The sequence below is a fragment of the Tupaia chinensis genome, unplaced genomic scaffold (assembly GCF_000334495.1).
Source record: "Tupaia chinensis unplaced genomic scaffold, TupChi_1.0 Scaffold145860_1, whole genome shotgun sequence".
Classification (NCBI taxonomy): Eukaryota; Metazoa; Chordata; class Mammalia; order Scandentia; family Tupaiidae; genus Tupaia; species Tupaia belangeri.
The window spans coordinates 1289250-1315012 of record NW_006205718.1 but is presented as its reverse complement, the minus strand read 5'-3'; the positions used below and the strand labels follow the sequence as shown (position 1 = coordinate 1315012).

The 25763-nt window shown below is 44.1% G+C and overlaps 1 long non-coding RNA gene across 1 annotated transcript; it reads right to left on the bottom strand.

Annotated features, from left to right (window-relative positions):
- Positions 1-6933: 6933 nt before the first annotated feature.
- LOC106733894 (uncharacterized) lies at positions 6934-16120 on the bottom strand. Its single transcript, XR_001369743.1, has 3 exons — positions 15975-16120; positions 8965-9162; positions 6934-7191 (listed from the first exon to the last, which is right to left on the bottom strand). It is a non-coding gene; the product is annotated as an uncharacterized LOC106733894 (long non-coding RNA).
- Positions 16121-25763: the final 9643 nt, after the last annotated feature.

Sequence of the window (25763 nt, the reverse complement as noted above, 5' to 3'; positions counted from 1 at the left end):
CTTAACCACTAGGCCATGAGCTAGCCTGAACTTTTTTAAAAATAGTAACAGACACCAAACCATCAAGGTAAAAATAGCAAGCAGGATAAAGGAAGCAAAAGAAAAATAAGAGAAAGATAGAACTTAAACATATCATATTCAAACAGCTAAATCTAAGAACAAGGAGAAATTTTTTGGCGGTAGCCAGAGAATAATAGCACATAACATAGAGTAATGAAAGAGAAAATGCATCAGACATCTCTTCAGAAACTATGCAGGCCAGAAGACAATGGGATGACATCTTAAAGCGCTGAAAGAAGTAAATTTAAATAAAAAAATAGGTTACTCAGAATTCTATTTCCAGTAAAGATGTCTTTCAAAATAAAGGGGCAATAAAAACTTTTTCAGGAAAAAAAAAATGAGATCTATTAGCAGCAGACCAACTAGAAATGCAAGGGAACCTCAAAACATCTGTGGGCACAACCACTTTGGAAACCAGTTTACCAGCTCTAAATTTAAACAAACATCTAACCTATGATCCAGGTATCCTATTTATAGGTATTCACCTTAGGGGAAAACATATTCATACAAAACTCTATAAGCGAGTGTTTATAGTGACTTTATTCCCAATCAGCAAACCTGAGAACAATGCAAATGTCCCTCAACTGGAGAACTGATGAACAGACTGTGATATATTCATGGATAGTATTTGGCAATTTAAAAATCACAAACTACTGAGATATGCTGCATAGATGAGTCACAACGCTAAGCGCAAATGGGACTCAAAAGGCAAAATGCTGTATGAGTCCGTTTATATGACATTCTGGAAAAGAATAAACTAGTGGGTGAGAAAATGATTAGTGGTGGCCAGGGGCTGGATGTAGGAGATAAATCCTAAGGGGAGACGTGTAGTTTTTAATCTTGGAACCATTCTGTATCTTATGCTGGTGGTTACAAAACTGTATTTATGTTTCAAAGCTCCCAGTACTATATACTAAAAGGATGAATTATGCTATATGTAAACTATACTTTGTTTCTGTTTTTTAATTTTCCCCAACAGTGCATGCGCTTGCCAGAGAGATAGGGGGGTGAGTAAGAAATACTCACGTTGCAGTTCCTTCTCCTTCATTTCTTTTTCCTGTTGGGATTTTGGGTACACACACATATATGTGCCCGGCATCTTTCTTTTTTTTCTTTTTTTTCCCCCTTTTTTGAGAGAGATTTTTGCTATAGGGTGCATGTGCTTGCCAGAGAGACAGAGACAGAAAGTGAGAAATCATCCTCCCGGGGTGGGGTGACCACGCCACAATCCCTTCTCCTCCATTCTCCTCTTGGGATCTTGAACACACATGTACATGCACTTGTGAGTTTTAAGCCACCAGGTCTGGGACTCAAACCACAGTTGACTATGTGGGAGTCCAGTGACATAACCATTATACTACCTGCTGGTCCCAAAGCCCATCTTCTTTCCAAAGTATCCCTCTGCCTTTTTTTAAAAGGAAAATTTTAAAAGCGCTTGTATTTTTGCTTTAAAATTTAAAAATATTTTTAGAAGGCATTTTTCCATACTCAGTTTCTTTGATCCTCACAAGACCCTATGCAATGTTGTTGTAACTCGCATGTAACAGGTGAAGAAACTGAAGTTCAGTGATAAAATTAACTGCCTGTGGTCCCCCATACAGTTGTTGGCAAACCTGGGTCTTCTGACTTCCTTCTTGCACCTATAAATCTTGATATCGTGGGCCTTGTCTCCAGACATACCTGAATCACTTGGCTTTCCCTCAATCCAGCCAGTGTCCAAACTCAAGCTAACAAGAGAGCATTTGCACACTTGTGCATACACTAAGTAATGCCCTATTCTCAAGGCCCAGGGGCTGTTCTTCTGGAAAGGCCAGCTGGGTGCCCCGAAGCCCCCAGCACAGGCTGAGTTCCACTTTGCCCCTATTTCTTTCTTTTCTTCTGTTTTTTCTTTTTTGGAGAGATTTTTGCTATAGGGCACGTGCACTAGCTGGAGAGACAGAAAGCAAGAAATCACCCCCTGGGGGGATGTCTCCTCCATTCTCCTCTCAGGATCTTGGGCACACACACATGCACCCAGTGTGAGTTTTAAGTAGCCAGGTCTGGGGACTCGAGCCATGGTCATCTACGCAGGAGTCCAGTGATGTAACCATTACACCATCTGCTGGTCCCTACTTTTCCCCTATTTTTACCAGTTTCCAACCACTCATCCCTTCTCAATACCCAGTTTCTGAGTTTGTAAGACACCTTCTGATATTCTCTGAGTCTCGCATTTTGTTCCGTCTCTAGGAACACACATATATGCACACACACCATAACCATTTTTTTCTCTCCTTTCAATTCTTTAATACATAGACCCTGAATCTGTCCATAATTCAGCTAAAGAAACCAGAGTAGAATGTTTCCCAACTTCCCCTTCTCTGACATTCTGCCTAGAGACCGTTGCAACTCTGATCATCCCAGGACCAAGAGCATATGGGGTATTTGCTCACTCCATAGGTAGGGATCCCCATTCCATATTTGAGGCACTGGCTGGTTATTCAGTTTATGCCAAAAGTGTTCATCCTTGTGGCAGCTCATTTTGCTGTGTCTCTCAGGCTTGTTCTGGGCATTCCAAGACTGGCTTCTGATTTCCCTTCCCTCAGACCTAGCTCTGGGCCACCTGCCACTGCTCTCTGCAACTGCATTCAAGCCAGTGAGCAAATTGACCATGCAGACATGACTCTCCCAGCCCTAGCACTGGCAGGTATCTCTCAACACTTTCTCTCCTGCCTTCATCCAGTATCCCTTAAAATTGGATGAATTTGGGGCTAACAAAATAAATGATTAAACCTACTGTTCCCTCTGTGGTCTTCTCTCTTCCTCCTATTTACCTCTCAGGCTAGATAGGTCTAAATTAACCAAAGAGTCATGAGGCAGGAGTTGCTGAGCTAAGTGTCTGTCTTTCTGTGTGCATGCATGTATGTGTGCGCATTTATGTACCTGTGAACACGTGTGTGAGTGTTTCTGTCTGTAAGTGCATGTATGTCAGGGGTTATGTCTATACTGAAGAAGTGTGAAAGAGACAGAAGCAGAGGCAGGAAGAAACAAAGTGGGACTTTTTGTCTTGGGGGGAAAGAGCCAGAAATTACATCATTCAAAATATCCTGCCTCTCTCTTGGATAAATATAGCATCGTGAGTAGATGTGTCACCAAACGATACTTTCAAAACAAATCCTGGAAGAGACATTTGAAGAGGCTGCCTCTGTAGGCTTGTTCGTATGTCCCCAAGGCCCCCACTCCCTTCCAGAGCTCCCAGACGAGAGTCAGGAGGGAGAGTATGTGAGCCCCTAGTAAGTATAGACAATAGAGAACAACGGTGCTCTTTAAAAAGAGGCTGCCAGCCAGAGTATCCAAATCACCAGAAAGCTCCCTGATAGACAAGAGCCCAAGAAGCCATTTCTCTCTGTTTCAGGTAAGAGCTCAGAACAGGAGCCAGCCCCACTGGGATGTATTTTCCAGGTGTGCTGGTTCAGAGCAAGTAATCGGAGCTAAGAACACATGACTTAGCTCCCAGGGTGGCATTAAAAGCATTGAACCGCCAGTACGGGGCAGGCACCCACCTGCCAGAATGGACATCCCCAGCAGTGACAAGCTAGCCATCACTGTGCAATGTGGCAGCTGAGCACTGGCGCCTTTTAGATTGCCATGCATTCGATTCCTCCAGCAGCCCTGAGGAGTAGGTTTTTGTCATCCCATTTTACAGGTGGAGAGACTGGGGATGGCAGTGAGTCAGTGATTTATCTGGGATCTCATGTTCAGTCATGGCAGAGCTGGGCTTTGTTTCTTCCAAGTGTGGAGGACAGTCCCCCTGCCTCTCAACTACTACCCATGAAGAAGTTAAGAGGTTCTGCTGACACCCCCGTCTAGCCCCTATTAACAGAAGCCTCAGCCAGCGGTGGCTTTTGAAAGGCAGCTGCTGGGTCATAATCCCTGTGTGAATGGTTGCAGAGCCTCTAGAAGTAAACAGGTTTCAGCCATTTTGCAGGTGTAAACATCTCTGCTCCTGATGCAAACTGAGCACCTAACTCCCCACCCCACCAGTGCCTTAAAAGGCAAGGCTATCTGTCCCTCCAGCTCAGCTGCAGGACAGAGACAATTGTCCTACCTGACCAAGCAATATCACCTTCGACATGGGCTCTGATCTCTGAGAAAAGCTTCTTACTATTTGCATTTGTCAGCTCACGTTGCCATAACAGAATTGCACAGACTGAATGGTTTAAACACAGAAATTCATTTCTAGCTTCCACGGTTTTGGAGAACTCCAAGATCAAGGTGCCTAAACAGTTGGTTTTCTGGTCAGAGCTGTATTTCTGGCTTGAGTCAGCTACCTCCTTGCTGGGTCCTCATATGATGGAAGAAGAGTGAGCGAGCAAATTCTCTTTATTTCTTCTAGTAAAGACACTAACCTCATCCAATCAGGACCCTACCAGGACCCTACCCTCGGGACCTCAGTTAACCTGAATTACTTTTCTTTTAAGGCCCTTGTCCAGATACAGACACGTGAGAGTTGGCCTTCAAAATATGAATTTTAGGGCACACAAACATTGAGTCTATAACATCTTTTCAGTCTGGTAAACCTGGGTTCAGCTTCAACCTCTGCCTTTACCCAGCTCTGTGATCTTGGAAAATTTGTCACTCGTATATTAGTTTCTTGTTGCTGCTGAAACAAATTACTACAAACTCAGTGGCATCAGAAACAAATTTATTATAATTCTGGAGGCCGGATATCAAAATTCATCCCATAAATGCTGAATCAAGGTGTCAGCAGAGCTGTGCTCCTTCTTACTCCAGGGAGACTCCACTCTCTAGTCCTTTTGAGCTTCTAGAGGCTGCAGAGGGTCCTTGGTCCATATTCCCCCCTCATTTGGACAACCGTTTTTGTGAACACACCTCTTCTGTGTCTCTGACCCTCCTCCTGCCTTCCTCTTATAAGGACCCTTGTGATCACATCAGGCTCGCCAAGATAGTACAGTATCCTCTCTCCATCTCAAGATCCTTAATCACATCTCCAAAGCTTCTTTGCCATGTAAGGAAACCAAGTTACAGATTTGGAGATGAGAATATGGACATTTTGGGGTGTGCATTAAGAGGAGCATTACTTAGCCTACCACACCTTGGTTTCTTCGTTTATAAAATGGGAATATAATCTAGACCTCACAGTTCTGTTGGGAAGACTTGTCATGCTATCAAATACCCAGCATAGTAGAGGGCATAAAATGAAAGCAAAGTCATGGAAAAGGGTCCCTGCCCTTGTCCCGCTCTGTGCCAAGTTCGTCTGCAATAGCTGAGGTCGGCTCTGGCCTGGCTGTCCGTGGGGATTAAAGGATCCCTGTTGAAAAGAGACAGCAGAGGTGATGAATGGCTCAACCTCCCAAATTCCAAGACAGGGCTGTTTGCAACTCTCAACGCTCTAGGCAGCAGCAGGAGGAATTTGAGCAAAAACGTGGAACAGAATGTTCAGGGACATAAATTCCAAGTTATTTTTGTTGCGAAAGCCAGCAGAAAGTCATTCCATCCTCATTCCCCGTGTCGGAACTGCTCTCTCAGGTTGGCTTCAGCAGAGACCCGTTCCAGTCACCAATCCTCCCTGGAGGTGGAGGCAAGGCCTTCTGTGAGGGGGCAGGCAGGCTGTGCTCTGTGTCCCTGGAGAAGCTGAGGCTCTGAGCAGCAAGTGGGTAGTGGAGGAGCACCGATAGGAAACTTCTGTCCTCTGGGAAGGAAGTCAGGCCACCTAGGAGCTGTGGCCTCGGTGAGGGAGGAAGGGGAAGGGAGGAGCTCAGATTCCCCAGAAAGTATTCTTGATACTCTCTCCACCTTAAAACTCTCACCCAGCACAGTGCAAACTCATTTTAATCCAATACTCTCATTAGCACAACATCTTTCAGCATGCTCCCTAATCCATGCAATATTTACTCGTAATTTGACACAGTTTATTTTACAAATATGCTATATATAGTAAGACTTTTGAAAAAGACAATGGCCTAATGGTTAAGGGAGATGGAGCCCACATGGCCAACCACAATTTGAATCCTGGCTCCACCAGCTTGAAAAACTCACCAGACGTGTGCATGCATGCCCCAAATCCTGACAGGATGGAGAAATGGTAGAAAAGGGATTGCAAAATGACCATGGCCCACTAGGGGGTGCTTCCTCTCTCTCTCTCTCTCTCTCTCTCTCTCTCAAGTGACCACACTTTCTGGCAATTTTTTAAAAAGGAAAAATAAAACACAAACAAACAAAAAAAGCAGATGCTGAGAAGCTGGGAAGAAGATAGCCATGAAGGTTCCAGGGAGGAAAAGTATGTTGTCAGTCCTGTCTCTGTGGCTCTCCTGCTTCTGTGACTCTCCTGTCTCAGAGACCACGTGAAGTGCCCTTCATGTTGCTTTAACACAAGAGGAAGAAGGGGGCCAGAGGGTTGGTAAGGAAGGCAGCTCGAACTGTATGAGGAGAGGCTCTATCAGCCTCTTCCATCTCCAGTACTAAAGGACACGGGCCAGGCCCAGGCCAAACACCAAAACTCTGGAGACCTGGGTAAGCATTGGGTTTTATTCATGGAAGCTGACTTAACACCTATCAGTGCCCCACATAGCTGCCTCCTGAAGCTTCAGGCCTGACAGGGTCTTCGCAAGGCTCTGGTCTGGGGCCCTTACCAGCTTCAGTGGGAGGCCTGCTGCAGGGTCATCCAGCCCTACCACCCCGCAGTGAGACCATGGTCCCCTTCCTACTCCCTGAGGTGGGAACTTGTTGTCTCAGCTTCAGACTTAAGTCCTGGGTCAAGCTGCCAGAGGCAAGACAACTCCAAGCTAATCACACCTGCTCTCAAGAGAGCTCTAAACGCTTTCTTGGGAGCAAAGCTTACAGGCCACGGGGGTGGAGGAGGTGTGAAGATGCTGGGTCCCTGAAGTGGGGGTAGAGACTATCCACAAGGAATAGACCCATAAAGAGGGAGGCAAGCACTCCCTCCCCCCGTCCCCTCCTCCCAGTCTTCCCTGGTGCACAAGGTGGGCTTAGGCCTGGAGAACTTTTGTGCTCTGCTCCACCATCTGCCTTGGGCTTCAGATCCTCCTGGCTGAGGCCTCAGTGTGGGGAGGGTATAGACAGGAACTGGACTTGGGACTTCAGAGTTGGCCTCACTCTAGTGGCTGGCAGGATCTGAAAGAAAAGTAATTTATTGTTGACTCCCAGATTCGCTGAGAACGTGCCTGGTCTGATAGCGTCTGGTGAGGCAGGAGAAGCCTGGGAGGTCCCTGCCAGAGCTGGGTCAGAATGAGCAATTTGTTCTGGATCTTTGATGAATCCCAGAGACCAGACTTGCAGCTGAGACTTGGGAATCTTGTGTAAGAGAAACTTGGAGCAGGGCTCACAATGACCCAGCCCAGCTTGGGAAACATGGCATGGAGGGCCTGTGCTGGTTCACTCAGGGACATGAAGCCCCATTCCCCATGTCCATGAACTAGCTGTGGGTAGTGCTGGGACTGGGAGGGTATCATCAAGGTCAGAGATCTCCTCCCCAACCCCTCCAGGAAGAGGGATGCCTCCAAGATGTCAGAAGACTCCTCACTCTGGCCCAAGAAGAGCCTAAAGACAGGTCTATGGTCTCCTGTCCAGAGACCTGAGAAGATGGCGGGAGCTGCCACATTGCCTAGAGTGTTCACTGAGCCCTCAGGAGCAGGTCAGGGAGGGAAGCTCTCTTCCCATCTGAGACCCTGAGGGTCAGGCCAGAGAAGAGGGACAAAGGCTGCCAGTGTTGGTTCTGTTCCAGATTCACCAGGACCTTCAGGCTCCTGATCTGGGCAAGGAGGAAGTTTAGCTCCACATGCCTTGGGGTCTCCTCCACCTCCAACATTATTGGCTCTGTCTGGGCTCATCCAGGCCCAGTCCTTCTTCCAGCATGAGCCAACCCAGCAAACAGTGGGCCATGGGAGGCGATGGGGCACCACCAGAGGGTCTGAGAGATTGAGCAAAGGGAGTTTCCCTCCTGAGACACAGAAGAACCAGTTGAGCCTTGTTCTCCCCCACACCCACTACAGGCCAGGAGAAAGTACTACTCTCTCCTCCAGCTCAGTCTGATGGCCTCGGTGACATTCTGTGGACAAGCCTGAAAAGAAACCCCAAAAAGGAGGAACAGCAAGCCACTCATCCCAGAATGGCTCTCTCAGGCCTGCCTGCTGCTTCACCCTACGCCTCTGGAGGAGAGTCCTTCTGCTGTATTGTCAGAGTGGGCACTGCTAAGCCTCCAGAGCCTTTTGGGGGGTGAGCTTGCAGGATGTCCAGGACAGGCTAGGTTAAGAATAGCCAGGATGAAAAGGCTGAGACTTTTTTTGCAGCTCCCCTGGGGGAGGTGCAGGTAGAGGGATCCACTGGGGCCAAAAGGTGCTTTGGCTCAAATCCAGAGGGAATTGATGCAGAGGCACCATCTGCTTTACTGGTCCCCAGGACTTGGTGCAGAGAATAAGCACCAAAGGGGACCAGTGGATAGCATAATGGTTATGTCACTGGGCTCCCATGTGGCCAACCGAGGTTCAAGTCCCAGATCCAGCAGCTTGAAGCTCACATCAGTTGAGTGTCTGTGCTCAGTAGATCCCAAGAGGAGAATGGAGGAGAGGAGACTGTGGCATGGCCATCCTCCCGGGGGATGATTTATCTCTTTCTGTCTCTCTGGCAAGTGCCTGCGCCCTATAGCAAAAATCTCTCTATAAAATAATAAATCAAAAAACACCGAAGAGCTTGGCTGAGCCAGATCATGCAACTGTGTCAGGAGAAAATACTAAGAGCAGCCATGTTTTGCCGAAATCATTTGAATGACTAACACGCGCTGTGCTGACGGATTTCCATTAGGAGCTTGAGAGGCCTGCGGATAGAATTCAAGGGTCTGTGAACTTAAATGGAGGGAAAAAAAAGTACCATGTTTTTATTTTCACTCACCTTCCGCCAAAATTCAGTGTTTCCTGATATTATGAATGTAGACGACTATGAGCCAGGACAGCTCTTGGGTACTTTTCACATCACAGTGAGCTTGTTGCAGATATTCTAAATTATTGTTTTAGCTCATCACAGCTTTGGAATTACGGTGGTGCTGAGACCTGTCACTAGATCCTGTTTGACACGTTAACAAAGAAACACCTGCAATACGATATCGCAAATGGAAGGTTTTAAAAAATATTTTGATAACTGTATTTCAGTATAACTGGTCTCCTTTATAAACTGATGCATTCCATTTTATGCATTTAAAATGTAACCGAGAGGAGCATAAGCTTTCTCAGTCTGCCTAAACAAGGAAGGAAAGTTTGCCCCCGTGTGGTGGGGGCAAAACTAGAAGAACCAAGTTGGGCCTGCAAACCTCTGGGGATGCAGGTCCTTTTGTTGAAAAGGAAAGTTTCCCAGGAAGACTGACCCAGCATTTTATAAAGGTGGAGCTGCTACAGTTGACTTTAGGAGTGTAGGTTCCATGGTGCTGCCTTGCTCCTCCACTAACGTCTCCATATGCCCCCCTTCCAGAAAGCTTCACTCTCTTCCTAGGTCTCCACAGAGTGCATTAGAAAATTAGGGACCCAATGCCACCCCTCTCCGGGATCACTTTGGTGGCATAACTTGCCGCACTGCCCTGTCCCTGGGAAGTCAGCAATTCCAGGACCCAAGGCCCACAAGGCTCACTGCTGACTATAGGTAAATCTGGGGTGGGGCTGGGGGATGCTACTTGCAAACTCAGGGTGAGGTTTCTCTACATGCATGAAAAGGACTAGGAGATCAGGGGGTTCCTTGTCTTCACTGGCAGTTTAGGAGTTAAAAGCTTGAGCTCAGAGTGCTCTAGTTTCAATACTGGGTGGATCCACCACTTAATAGCTGTGCAGCATCCAGCCTCAATTTTCATGGGTTGATTAGGAATAACAACAGCCCCCACTGTACAAGGGTGTTTTGAGGATGAGAGGAAAGAATGCATATTTAGAGTATTGCATGACCTGACCGCTCAGTGCTCAGTAAATTGCTGCTGCTACCTGAACCTTTTTTCTGGGGAAAATGTTTGCACCTGCTGCAGCCTCTTCCTTCCACACTCCCCCTTCTCCTCCTTTCCCTCTGAGGTGTCTCCCTGACAGAGGCCACCTCTGATCTCATTTTCACCCTCCAGGCTCAAAACACTTAGTCCTTCCCATCCTTTCCAAACATGTCACTTGGCATTCGAGGGGTGTTTTGGTAGCAGCAGTAGCAGCTTATCCAGACAGCACACACTGTAGCTATTATCTAATCATCTAATAATTAGCTTGACATTTATAAGGGGCCTCGAGGGCCTTGAGATGACTGCTGTTTTCAAATGTGAAGATATTATAATTTTGCACCTGTGCCAGGCAAGATAGGAGCAGAAGGGAAAAGTGACCCAAGCTTTTGTATGCCCTCAACTGACTTAGAGTGTTTTAGCCAAGGCAGATTTACCCAGAAGCTAGCGAGGCATAAGTTTCAGAGTCCCTCAATGGCACAGTTTGTGTTCTCTGCAAAATTTGCAGAAGTAGTGGATGTTTGTATTGGGTTTTCCTAAAGAGGGTCTCTAAAATTGCACAAGTTGTTCTACAAAGCCTAATCCATCTCTGGGTTTAAACCGAAGTTGTCTCTTGGGTCGACCCTATCTGGAAGCCTACCTTTCTCATTGTCAGGAAGGACCAGCAAATGGATTGGAAGGTACAGGCACAGAGGGGCTAAAGAATACATTGTACACAAAAGACAATTGTTTGTTGGATAAGAATGGAGACTGGGACTTCTGGTCATGAGGAGTCAGAATCCCCTGCTCTGCCACCTAGTGGCTGGAAGACTGAATGACATAATTGACTGCAAGGACATAATTGACCTGAGAACTGCAAACTATAAGGGGAAGTCTGAACTGCACAACCCCAGGTTGATGTGAAAAGCAAATGAGCTATCTTTCAATGTGCTGAGATGGCAGGGTTGGTGGTGATTGCAAAAACACACAAAATTTCAACGGATGGATTTGAAAGATAAATTCCCTACCTCAGCCCCTGACAAGTATACATGGTACAAGCGCCATAGTTTGTGTGTGCCTTATTTGATCAAGAAATAAAATGGAGAGACACCAACTCCCTAAGCATCATCAGTAGAAGCACCAGGAATAGAGAAACGAAAGCAGTCATCTATCCTGGCCACCTGGAGCATCACAGTTTTTCAACTCTGAGTCTCAGAGCTTTGGGAGGAGCCCCTGGGACCAGAGGACCAGGGAAAGGATGTGGCTCTGGCCGAGACATGGAGAAGGGGTGAGAAGCAAATGAGAATCTCCTGCAGCAGCAAAGGCCAACGCTGGCATGATTACTACCACGGCCGCACTGAGCTGGGTTCCAGCCCAGGAGCCCTCTGACACCTTCTTATTTTCTTACATCTAATCGGTTGTCAATCCTAAAATTCCCGCCTTTGATATCTTTTGCTTTGTCCCCTTTCCACTCTTCCTACAGGATATGGTCATTCCTGATCTGGAGTGTAGCAGCAGACATCTGAGTCAGGGGTTCTGCATGAATGGACTACAGATGTTCATCTCCTCAGCCCTCTGCAGGGTGTGCCAGGCCCAGGGAGGCTGGAGCGTGTAGACTGGCATTATTTAGCCACAGGAGGTCTCGTTTGTTACTCCTAGTATGCAACCTAAATGTCATCTTTTAAGAAGAAAAAAAAAGTTTTCTTTATTCCATGAGTGAGACAGAGAGCACCTCCACCAGGATCTTGATGCTATGATCCACTCCCAGCCTCAGCCAGTCCTGGGTCATAGACACATGAATGCCCAGCATGTTCAGGGAGGTCACCTTCCCATGTGGTCAGCCTTGCAGAACTTTGCTTTCTAGAATAATGTTCTGGGAGTAGTGTCACTGTGCCACGGTCTAGTTCCTCTTTTATGTGACTTCTACGGGGAATATTATGAGAAGCACCAATTTTCCAAGTGCCCCGGTCTGCCCACTCAGACCCACCCTTGACACGGTGGCCATATTCATTTCCATGGAGCCCAACCTCAACAATGTACCTCACTTTCAGAATGATATGAAGGCTACTGAGAGCCACGCACTGGCCACAAGGCCAGGGCCCAATGCCAGGGTCCTTCCCACAGTGTGGTCTGTGAGTTGACATGTGTGGAGAAACACAGCCTTGGAGAACATCAAGAAGGCTATGCACCTCTTGCTCCTGTCCTGGGCTGGTGGTTCTCAAACTCCACAGTAAATACATAACACCTGCTAAGTTTGTGGAAAATGAAGTTTCCAGGGGCTCCTCATCATAACCCCACCAAAATTTTCAACCAGAGGTTTGCAGCCCGACTCAGCAGTCTGCATTTTTGGAAGCATGTCGATTGTGGATAAACATTTTACACAGACTACTTAGAAAAACCACGCCCTGGTGATCTCAGCTAACCACAGATTTTACCCAATTGGCCCAAAAGGTGAAATGCCCACATGTGGCCAGGAACTAGCAGTAAAAAGCTATGTTTCAGCCTAAAACTTCAAATTAAACATATCACTTGGAAAAATTCTTTAAGAGTAAGGGATCATTAAAACATGGAAAATGGTTGACAGGAAGACCATCTGGGCAAACCAAACCAGCTTTGAGAAACCAAAATAAGTTACTCATTCCCGAGAACATTCTCCCAGAAAGGCAAACTGCATGAGGAAGATAAAATGTTATCCGAAAGAAAAACGAAAGTCTTGAAATTCTGGGGGAAAAAAAAGTTATTTATAATCTATAACCCAGGCAGCCCATTGGATAGACAAAAACAGAAAATTCCTCTCTAAAGTGTGACAAGATAGAAATTGTCTTGTTGAATATGCACACGGCCTATGAAAATGGCCAGGGGTTAAACACACACATTACTTAGGAGCTCCCCCCCACACACACACACACACAGTGGACTGAACTTCATCAATGGCATTATTATCTGCTCTGTGGACAATGTTTCAGCAGCAATTCCAGCCAGCTAGGGGATCTGTCCCTTCACTCAGCTGGATGACTCTAGAGGCAGTCACTCCTTTTCTTGATCCCCAGTTGGGCCCAGTGCCTGGGTGGAGGTGAGTTGCACCGGTGAGACCCTGTTGGGTGGTGCTGTCTCTCATAAAATAAACGAGCTTTTAAAAAAATTCTAAACCAGGGCCATTTGAAAAGTGGTGTGGTGGTTAAGGCGCTGGATGCTCCCACATGGCTGACCACGGTTCAAATCCTGGACCTGGTGGCTTGCTTTCTCACCTTCTCTCTCTCTGTCTGTATGTGTCTCTCTGGTAAAATTAAAAATGAATGAATGAATTAATAAAGTTACATAAATTTTTTTTTTAAATAAAAAGGACCCACGGAACACATTAAATTAAATAACTAAAAATAAAAGCAGCTCTTATGGGTTAATCCGCTAATTAGGAATTGCTAGTGACATATATTAGAACCACAGGATTCTATCACATAGCCCAACCTTGAGCATCCTGCCTGCCCCTGGGCAAGCCTTTAGCATATCTTTGCTGAATGAACGGGTGATGTGACCATGTGAATGGATATGTGAATGAATGAAGAGGTAAGCCAGAATCAAAGCCGGAAGGAATCGACAGCTGCAGGCTGTATATGCACTGAGTAAGGTGAGGCTTGAGGGCAGACCCAGAGCAGATCGGGAATGAAGGTGATCTTACCTGGGAGCTACACTATAGGCTAATGAATGGGGGAGGGGGCTACGACAGGACAGTCCCACCAGAGGTGAGGGAGGGTATCCTGTGAGCAGGAGATGTAGGAAGCTCACACAGCACTCCAGACCACAGTCGGGGAAGTAACGAAGAAAATAGGTCCAGATGACCTAGACGGCCATTAGAACAGAAGCTAAAGGCAGGGCTGGACCACTGGCCTGTGAGTAGGCCTGAGAGCAAGGCCAGAGTAGAGCCCTTCCTGAACTGGCTCAAGGACAAACCCTCTGAACTAATGGACTTAAAATTCTTCCCAGCTGGGGTCGGAAGGTAGCGTGGTGGTTAAGGCGCTGGACTCCCACATAGCTGACCACGGTTGGAATTCTGGACCCAGTGGCTTGAAAATCACTCCAGGCATGTATGCTTATGTGCCTAAAATCCTGAGAGGAGACTGGAAGAGAAGGATTTGCAGTGAGGCCATCAACCCTGGGGGGTGATTTTTCCACTTTCCTGCTTGTTCTCTCTGGTGAGTGCACACCACCTGTGGGGGTAGGGAAAAAAATTCTTCCCAACTGAGGTTAGGGTCTACCTGGAACTGGCAGCAGGTGCTACAGATGAGCCTACGTTACAGGTGCTCAAACAAAGGTCTCTGGAAAGCTATAAAACATGAAGTCAAACGAGCCTTTGCACTCAGCAGGGAAGCTAAGCCTAACAGTTACAGATTATTTCAGGCTTTGCTTTACACGTGTAGTCAACTGTCCTGGGCTTTGAATCCACCAATTGATAACCTACGGACCAGTAATGATTTGGTGAGGTCTATAATGTGCCCATTACTGTGCTTCTTTAGGGATCGGAGGCATGGAACAGTCACCGAACAGAAGAGTGAATACTAAATAAGCATAATGTGTCACTATATGCTGAGAGGAGTGTGATGGTGTAAAAACTCTACAGTCAGCAAGGCCTGCAATGAGCATGGAGACAGTGGTCACAGAGGGCTTCCTGGAGGAGGTGCAGGATTCCGTGGGAGTGGAAGGACTGCATAGAGATGAAAGAAAACATTTATCACCAATTCCTTTGCAATTCCTGACTTCTCTGACCTGCCCTAAAAACTAAGCAAAACAATTTACTAAACTGCAAGACGGCCCAAGGAAGGAAGCAACCATAACCTCGCCGTGTGTCATTACTGAATTCCATCTTACTAGTGAAGCCCCTGAGATACAAAAGAGCTTGGTGAGTTGTCCAAGGTCACAGAGGTCATTGGTGGACTGGTGGGACATGCACGGGCATGTCCAAGTCCAATATGGCCCCACAGCCCCACCATCTTTCATAATTCAGAAGAGCTGTCCTCCTTTCTGCTGCCGTTGGGAGAGCTGGGCTTGGCTGTGCACAGGGGTTCAATTTCTTTAGTTTGGATTTTTCCTTTGTTTGGTTTTGAAGGGGTTAGTGAAGGAGACAATGGGTGAGGAAACAACTTCTTCTCCAGTGGTGGGACCAGTTCAGACCCTCCCTGGGTCATGCCATTTGGCAGCACTGCCATGGCCCTCACCCAGTCACAGGCATTGTGTCCTATTGCTTTGCTGTTGTTGCTGTAAGAAAACCCAGGTGCATTATCTTAGATTTCCTTGGTCAGAAGTCTGGCTTGGTGTCAGTGGGGCTGCATCCCTCTTGAGAGGCTCTAAGGGAACAATTCATTTTCTTGCCTTTTCCAGCTCTTAGGGACCCTCCCATCTTTAAAACCCATAGTGACCAGTTGAGTCTTTCTCACACAGAATCATTCTGACCTTCTCATTTGCCTCCACCTTTCATTTTTAAGCAGCCTGGTGATTCTGGTGGACCTGTCTCCCTAATCCAAGAGAGAATTTTCTTCTCAGGGTCAGTCCATTAACAACCTTAATCCGATCCACAACCTTAATCTAACATAGTATATTTACAAGTTTGGGGGAGTGGACCTCTTTGGTGGGGGCCACAATTCTGCCTACAACACTTTCCAAAGTCAGAGGATAGAGAATATTTTATCTAATGATGATGATTTTCAGCAATTCGAGCAATGGTATGCAGCTCCATTTACACTCTTGTTCTAAACCCTGCGAACACTAGGGGGGCTCTGGTGGCAGCAGCATCTCTAAGTGGTCTAGGAGAGCATCGAGTGCTCATCTTTGGGCAGCAGCTTCCTCTCTGGATATAGTTTCCAAGGTGCCCCAAGTCCCTGGGCCGCCAGAGGAACAGGTCTCCTTTTGTGTCTTATCTCTGCTTCAAGCCAGTTCTCAGGATTCCAACTCAGTGCTCCTTCCAATGGCATACCTCTCAGACAAGGGAGATTTCCGGTTCCTTTTGCCTTTTACATACAAAAGGTAGGAAGAAGGAAGGAAGGAAACATCCTACTCATCCCAGGCCCAGTGGTACAGACACATCAAAGGATGCCAAGCCCCTCAGGAAGCTAGACCGCAGCTTACATCACCCTGCAGCATATCACTAAGCAACTGTGGGATCAACATCTGTTTCCATGGAGATGTCACATCATCGCCATTCCGCAAGGCAGAGCAGAGAAGCGCACCAGGAGGAATAAATATGCCAGAGGATAGCAGAACCTGTGGTGTGAGTGAAAACCGACCTAAGAGGAAGGTGACGAGAGAGACACTAGGATGAGGAATAAAGGGAGGTGGGCACCGGGTTCCAGTGGGGAGTCACTGGCCAGAATCAGGCTGAGGTGGGCATTACATGGCCCAACTCTCACATTACACAAGAGTAGCCAAGAGTCTCAGAGTCCTGCCCAGTCTTGTACAACAGTTCACACACCATGCTGGGGCCAGAACCCAAGCCCAGTGCTTCCTGGCCCAGGCTCATGCCACTAAGAAAGAAGGAGCAATGATACCGTTCCTTCTGTTGGGTCCAGGTTCTTTCTGTTGACTCTGTTAGCTCCACCCATTGCTCTGGCCTGTCTAGCACATTCCTTCAAGAGAAGGTGACTCACATCACCTAAACAAACCTTGTTGCTGTACGGTGTGGTCTCTGGTGTGAAGATGGCTGAGGGTAAGGGAAGGAGACTGGCTGTACTGAGCATTTGCTAGGTAACTGGCACTGGACTGCCTGTTTATTACAATTAATCCTCAAATTCCTCCTGTCAGGTGTGAAAGCCTCATTTTACAGGCAGAGCACTGAGGGATTGAGAGGTAAGGGGCTTATTGAACATGACGACTAGGAAAGCAAACAGTTAGAAATCGCTTTTCATGTGCCCGATGTATTTTAAAATGATAAAGGCTTTTAGTCTTTATTGTTAGACTTACCAGTTCTTTCTTTTATGGCTCATATTTTTGGTGTCATATTTTTAAAAGTCCTTGCCTAACTCAAATTTACGCATATATTTCTTACACATTTTCTCCGAGAGGTTTTATTATTTAGATATTATGTGTATGCCTATGCTCCATTTTGAATTACTTTTTAAATATGATGTGAGGTAGAGATTGAAGTTTATTTGTCTGTGTTCTGCATATCCAATTGTTCCAGTATTATTGAAAAGTAGAGGCCTTATTCTCTGTTTACTTACTTCTGGATAGTGTCTATGATGAAGTCTTGAAACAGTTACTCACAAGCGTCATACCAGAACCTTCCATCAAGTGCTTTCAAGAAAGATAAAGAACAGGGAGAAAACCTCGCATTAGTAGCAATGGGCTTGAAACCTGGGGAATCCACTGCTGTGGAAGATAGGTACTGGGTCCCAGATGCTTCTCTTTGTAAGAAAATGGAAGAGGGACCAGCAGTTAGCGTAATAGCTATGTCGCTGGACTCCCATGTAGTCAACCGCGGTTCGAGTCCCGGACCTGGTGGCTTAAATTCATGCCGGGCATGTGTGCGTGCATGCCCAAGATCCTGAGAGGAGAACGAAGGAGAAGGGACTGTGGCATGGCCATCCCCCTTGGGGGGTGATTTCTCACTTTCTATCTCTCTGTCTCTCTTTGTCTTTCTGGTGAGCGCATGCACCCTATACCAAAAACCTCTCAAAAAAAAAAAAGAAAAGATACTGGCGGAACAGTAAACCAAGGGCCCAAGAAAAATCCACTCTTCCTTGATGAAGGTAGAAGGTTGAAGCCCATGACACTTGACATTGGAGAAGGGTTTTATGGATTAGGTAAAGATTTGTCCCCCAAAGTTTCCTGTTTGGGAATTTTGTTTTAGTGAGCAGTGATTGAATTCACAGAAACTTATGTGTTGAAACTTGACTATATTGATTGCATGGTAAAGATGTTAAGTGAAAACTTAATTCCTTCATGGTGTTAACAAAAAAGCTAGGGGAAAAAAATCCTAATATAAAAAGATAAAACAGTTCACAGAACCAGACCCCAAAATGGCTCAGAAGTTGAAACTATCAGGTGCTTTACAATAATGATGATTGTTCTGTGGGAAAGAATGTAGTGGAGAAGGTGCACAACATACACAAATGGAGGATTTCACAAATGGAGGAAGTCAGCAGAGAGAGATGGAATTATAAAAGAAAATTAAATAGAAATGCTAAAATTAAAAAAATAAAGAATTTATTTGCTGACTTATAAGCAGATTGTAAACAACAGAGGAAAGAAATCGCAAATGTAAAGATAAACCAGTCAAGGTCAGTAAGTGGTGAGTGGTTAAGACATTGGCCTCCCATATGGTCGATCACAGTTCTAGTCGTGGAGCCAACAGCTTCAAACTTGCGTCCGGTGTGTGTGCATGCATGCCCAAACTCCAGAGAGGAAAATGGAGGAGAAGGGAATGCAGCGTGGCCATAACTCTTGGGGAGGGGGGGTGATTTCTTGCTCTCTGTCTCTCTGGTGATCACATGCACCCTACAGCAAAAAATATCTCAAAAAAAAAAAAAGATAAGCCAATCTATAAGACTTATCCACACTGAAATACAAATAGGCAAAATAATACAAATCAAAATAAATGAAAAGAACATCCAAAAACTATGGATAACATCCATGTCAATGATTTAACACTGGAATTTCAGAAGGGAAACCAATAGATAATGTGACAGAAGAAGTATTGGAATACATGACTTCCAAGAATTTTCCAGAATTAATTAAAAAACAGCAAACCATAATTCTGTGAAACTTAGAGAATCCCAACAAGGATAAATAAAAACATAAGTCAAGTTCATCACAATCAAACTGTTGAAACTAAAACATGAAGAGAAAATCTTGAAGGCAGTTTTAGGGAATAAGAGGGCATCATACAGAAAGGAAAATGAGATTAGAATCACAAACTCTTCAAACCAAAAGCTGGAAAAAAAAAATCTTTACTGGGGATGGGGTGGGGGTGGGCAGAGAGGGAAACTAAAAACTGCCACAAACTTCATTCTCGCTAAAAATATCTTTGAAAACATTGGCTAAATACTTTCTCAGGCAAACAAACCTGAGAGAATTCATTACCAACCAGTTGGCACTATAAAAAATCTATTAAAGAAAGTTTTGAAGACATAAAGAGTATAATATCAGATAGAAACTTAGATCTCCACCAATAAATGAAGATTTCTAGAAATAGTAAAAATAGAGATAAATACAAAAGACATTTTAATCCTATTCTTTCTCTACAACAAATAAAATTGATGACAATAACAGTACAGAGGATGAGGGAGAAAGTGGGATTCTACTGTGATGAGCTTCTTACACCGTATGTATGGGTCGTAATGTTATTTGATAGCTGTTTATTGTAAACTCTAGAGCAGAACTGCAAAAAGAAAAGTGGGTATTTGAGTAAAAAATTAAAATGTGAGTAATAGCTTCCCTGAGAATGTATAGGTGATACAATTCTTTTTAGACAAAGAAGGGATAAAAAAAGATTGAAAATAAAGTAAGTTTGCTTTGTCTGTAACATAGTAACGAAAACGCTGACATGTTAGGCAATAGAAGTATATATATATTTAATATGGTGAGGATAAATACAAAAAGATACTTTTATTAACCAAGATACCAGGGAAAAGGAGGAAAAGACAAAGGGAAAGGAAGCATGCCAATTTCATTCTTGTTCATAGAAGGGAAGCAATATATGCAGTTAAAGATAGCTAATGGTATTGCAAAATATTTGCATCATAAAGGTGAAAACAAGAAAAATAACATTGAGAATTCACCTTTTTAAGATGAGAAGCACCATGGGGGAGGGAGGGACCGGGGAAGGTCAAAAAGAGTAGGACCAGAAAAAGCTACAGTGTGAAAGATGAAAAGATAAATCAAAATAAAAAGCAAAACAAGAAGCATGACATAAAATTATATGACAAAACTCAGAACAAACATATTTTTCATGTCCATAAATGTAAATTGGCTATATTTATCTCTGAAAAAGATTTCACGCTGATGAAGAGAGCAAAACTCAACTCTGCTGTATACACAAAGCACGCCTAAAACAAAGTGATTCAGAAAGGCCAAAATAAGAGAAGGAGCAAATGCCAAAAAGAAATCAAGACTCTTAAACTAATATAAAAGAAGGAGAAATTCAGGTCAAAGAAATCATTAAACGAGTCAAAGACACTTTATAATGCCAAAAGCTATAATTCACAGCTCACTTGTAAGAATTAGCCATATTTATATGCCAGTCAACATAGTAGTAAAATTCATACAGCAAAAATTACCGGAAAAATCAGGAAGAATGACGAACACACATAGCAGAAGATTTTAATTTATCTCTCAGCTCAGGAGAGATCAACAAAATAAACAAAAACAAGTAGATCATATTATAATCAGTCTTATAAAGACAATAGGGTTAGAGCCAGCAAGTGGCGCAGTGGTTAAGGGTCTGGAGTCCCACATGGCCAACTGCAGCTTGAAAATCTCGCCAAGTGCATGTGTGTGCATGCCCAACATCCTGAGAAGAGAATGGAAGAGAAGGGATTGAGACATGGCCATCCGCCCTTGGGGATGATTTCTCACTGTCTCTCTCTGTCTCTCTCTGGTAGGTGCATATGCCCTATGGCAAAAACTAAGAGGTAATAGTGTAAGCTTTGTACCCTCATAAGAGACAATGCACCCTTTTCCCAGTGTCCCACAAGTAAGTAAGAACACTCATGAGAAACTTAAGCCACAAAGAGAGCATCAATAACCTCTGAGCACACTAATAAAACTCGAAATTAGCAATATCATAAAATACCCCTTTTATCTTAAAATTAATAAACTCTCTTATTAACTACTCTTAGTTTAAGGGGAAAACTAAAGACAAACAGACTTTCTAAAATAATTTTTTTAAGATAAAGTAAACATACTAAATCTAACGGGCATGAAAATAAAGCAGTATGGGGGACCAGCAGTTAGCGTAATGGCTATGTTGCTGGACTCCCATGTAGTCAACCACAGTTCAAGTCCTATACCCAGTGGCATAAACTCACGCCAGGTGCATGTGCATGCGTGCCCAAGATTCTGAGAGGAGAATGGAGGAGAAGGGATTGGGGCATGGCCATCTCCCCTGGGGGGTGATTTCTCGCTTTCTATCTCTCTGTCTCTCTCTGTCTTTCTGGAGAGCGCACACGCCCTAGAGCAAAAACCTCTCAGAAAAAAATAAATAAAGCAGTATGCAGAGGAAAATTAATAATCTTTGATAGATGATGTCTCAGGGAAAAGGAGGAAAAGACAAAGGGAAAGGAAGCATGCCAATTTCATTCTTGTTCATAGAAGGGAAGCAATATATGCAGTTAAAGATAGCTAATGGTATTGCAAAATATTTGCATCATAAAGGTGAAAACAAGAAAAATAACATTGAGAATTCACCTTTTTAAGATGAGAAGCACCATGGGGGAGGGAGGGACCGGGGAAGGTCAAAAAGAGTAGGACCAGAAAAAGCTACAGTGTGAAAGATGAAAAGATAAATCAAAATAAAAAGCAAAACAAGAAGCATGACATAAAATTATATGACAAAACTCAGAACAAACATATTTTTCATGTCCATAAATGTAAATTGGCTATATTTATCTCTGAAAAAGATTTCACGCTGATGAAGAGAGCAAAACTCAACTCTGCTGTATACACAAAGCACGCCTAAAACAAAGTGATTCAGAAAGGCCAAAATAAGAGAAGGAGCAAATGCCAAAAAGAAATCAAGACTCTTAAACTAATATAAAAGAAGGAGAAATTCAGGTCAAAGAAATCATTAAACGAGTCAAAGACACTTTATAATGCCAAAAGCTATAATTCACAGCTCACTTGTAAGAATTAGCCATATTTATATGCCAGTCAACATAGTAGTAAAATTCATACAGCAAAAATTACCGGAAAAATCAGGAAGAATGACGAACACACATAGCAGAAGATTTTAATTTATCTCTCAGCTCAGGAGAGATCAACAAAATAAACAAAAACAAGTAGATCATATTATAATCAGTCTTATAAAGACAATAGGGTTAGAGCCAGCAAGTGGCGCAGTGGTTAAGGGTCTGGAGTCCCACATGGCCAACTGCAGCTTGAAAATCTCGCCAAGTGCATGTGTGTGCATGCCCAACATCCTGAGAAGAGAATGGAAGAGAAGGGATTGAGACATGGCCATCCGCCCTTGGGGATGATTTCTCACTGTCTCTCTCTGTCTCTCTCTGGTAGGTGCATATGCCCTATGGCAAAAACTAAGAGGTAATAGTGTAAGCTTTGTACCCTCATAAGAGACAATGCACCCTTTTCCCAGTGTCCCACAAGTAAGTAAGAACACTCATGAGAAACTTAAGTAAGCCACAAAGAGAGCATCAATAACCTCTGAGCACACTAATAAAACTCGAAATTAGCAATATCATAAAATACCCCTTTTATCTTAAAATTAATAAAATATCTTATTAACTACTCTTAGTTTAAGGGGAAAACTAAAGACAAACAGACTTTCTAAAATAATTTTTTTAAGATAAAGTAAACATACTAAATCTAACGGGCATGAAAATAAAGCAGTATGGGGGACCAGCAGTTAGCGTAATGGCTATGTTGCTGGACTCCCATGTAGTCAACCACAGTTCAAGTCCTATACCCAGTGGCATAAACTCACGCCAGGTGCATGTGCATGCGTGCCCAAGATTCTGAGAGGAGAATGGAGGAGAAGGGATTGGGGCATGGCCATCTCCCCTGGGGGGTGATTTCTCGCTTTCTATCTCTCTGTCTCTCTCTGTCTTTCTGGAGAGCGCACACGCCCTAGAGCAAAAACCTCTCAGAAAAAAATAAATAAAGCAGTATGCAGAGGAAAATTAATAATCTTTGATAGATGATGTCTTTTCTTTTTTAATTGCCAGAGAGCACGTGTGTTCACCAAAGAGAGACAGAGAGTGGGAGAAACCCCCCCAATGGGTGCAGTCATGCCTCAGTCCCTTCTCTATTATGCAAGTTTTGGGCATGCATACACATGTGCCTGGCATATTTTTCAAGCCTTCAGGGTCAGAATTTGAATAACCGTGGGCCATGTGACTGCTTAACTACCAGACTATAAGGCCAGTACTTTACGACAACTATATCAGAGAAAGAGAAAAATAAATAAATAAAACAGATGAATTAAGATTCAACATAGAAAGACAGAAAAAGAAAAATTAATTAAACAAAATGGAGGAAAGTATTAAAAAGGAAAGTATTAACATTAATTAAACAAAAGGAAGGAAAGTAATTCATTCTATGACAGAGATATAGGACTATTAAATAAATCCGAAATCTGTGTCTTTGAAAAAAGCAAATAACCTATGTAAGATATGAGCAAACTTAGAAAGAGAAAAGGAAAACACACACACACACACACACACACACACACAAACAGAAAAGAAACAGAGGGATAAATAGAGAAGGGAAAATTAAAATAAATCATATGAAATTACTTTGTACATCTCTTAAAAACTAATGGAAGTTAATTTAGTTTATTAAAAGAGAAAGAACAGATGAATTAAATTTCACAGAGTTTATTTGAGCAAAGAACAACCCATGAATCGGACAGCACTCAGAACCAAGAGAGGGTCAGAGAGTTCTACCTAGCAACAGGAGCAGGCAGTATCTATAGACAGAAAAGGGACGTGGTGTACAGAAGCAGCTTGATTGGTTACTGCTGAGCCGTATTTGAGTGTGGTGTGATGAGGTATCTGCCTTATATGGACGTGGTCTAATCCGTTGGCAGCCTGTGACTTGCTGAAGTTCAGCTGCTGTGACTAGCTGAGACTCAGCTCTTTGTTACATGAATATATTCCTAAATTAGATTGCAGTTTGTTCATGTATAGTCAGCCCTCCGTGTCTGGGGATTCTACAGCTGCAATTCAACCAAACCTGAGGAGAAAATATTCAGGAAAAAAGAAAGGTAAAAGAAAAATACAACACAAAATAATATGATTTTTTAAAAAATTATAGCATAACAACTATTTACAGTGCCTTTACATTATGTTAGGCATTGTAAATAATCTAGAGATCATTTAAAGTACAGGAGGATGTGTGTAGATTATATGCAAATGCCAACCCATTTTATTTAAGGGACTCAAGCATCTGTGGATTTTGGAATCAGTGGAAGGTCCTGAAACCAATTCCCCACAGATACCAAGCAACTACTATACTAAGGTTTGGTATTTAGGAACTCAAAGTATAAAGACAACTATAGGTCAAATTTATTTTAATGTATAGGGCTTGGAGGGCTTCCATAAGTAACTGGTAGAGCCAGGATTATACCTCAGTCTTGTGACCGCCATGTCTAACTTCTCTAACATGTTGATTGCCTTCTGCCTGGAGCTTCCTTGGTCAAAGGCAGGGAAGTCTGGGTCCTGCCTAAAATCTTCAAGAGGGGAAATTGGCAGGAAAAGGTGACTCTGGTTTAAATAGCCAGTGGCTTAAATCATCCATCATGGGTGCAGTGGACCAAAAGGCCCAGCTAATCAGGGACCCCCTCTTTATGGAAGCCCCAGACAGCCCAGCAGGATCACCAGCACCCAGTGCACCCCAGTCCACAGCTCTCTGGCTCTACTCAACTCTACTTATCCCCTCATTCAGCCTGGACTGCATATCCCATCAACCTGGGGTCTCACTGAGCACAACACTCACTTCTACCACTCTGCTACCCCTACCCTGTCCACTTCTAAGGGCCAGATCCCAGCTGGCTATAATGCAAGCTTTGTCTCCTCAAGAACCTGATACAGTGCCTCAGAGATGAGGAGTTACCCAAGCATAGAGTTTGCACAACAGAGAGTAGGCTCCAAGAGAGCCAGAAGGTGAAAGAGCAGCCCATAGGTATGCAAAGTTGGGACCAGAGAGGCAGCCTGAAGGATGACAACCCTGTGTCACTCAATGGAAGAGAGAGTTTCAGAACAATTGGAATCATAAGATCCACTTTGTCAACTTTTGTCCTCATTGTAAAAGCCAGAGAGAGAAACATAAAGTGAAAATGAATTTTCTGACAAGCCCCAACCTCTGTCCCCAGGTTCTGTCACCTACTATTGATGCCTATGTATTCTTCTTCTTCCAAAGTTATTCCATATATAATATAGCACATGAATGTACATAAATAAGTCACACACACACACTTTTGTACATTATAGTACATTTTAACACCAAATGGAGCCATTCATTCATGTGTTCATTCAACCATTCCTTTCAGATGGACCAAATGTTAAAGATACAGTGAAAAGCAAGACCAACCCATCCCCTGCTCCTATGGAGCCTAGCAGCGAATGCAGACAATCACCAAATACCCACACAAAGCCATAATTCAAAACGGAGATCCAGCAAGGAAAGATGCATGACTGTCTGAACTAAGAAGTCCTACATGGTGACAGCCACATCTGTCACTGTTTGAAGGGCAGTTGCTGGCAAGATGGGCACCTGGACCTAGTCACAGACACATTCTCTTCAGGTCTCTCATCTGCTTCCAATTAAGAATGAGAGCCATGGCTTAATATCCTCCAGCATCTGCTGCAGGAACACATGTGACTGGCTCAGTCCCCACCTATTCTGTCCCCCAAGAACAAGAAACAAAACTGTTCCATGTGGCTCAGGCAGAGGAAGGCACAGCCTGGACTGGTTCTCCAACCCTCCAAGCCTAAAGAGCAGGCTCTGGCCCCTGAGGGACAGCTTGTTCCAGGTAAAAGACCTGGAAAGATGGAAAGAAAGTATCTTAGTCTTTGTGGGCTGCAATAACAGG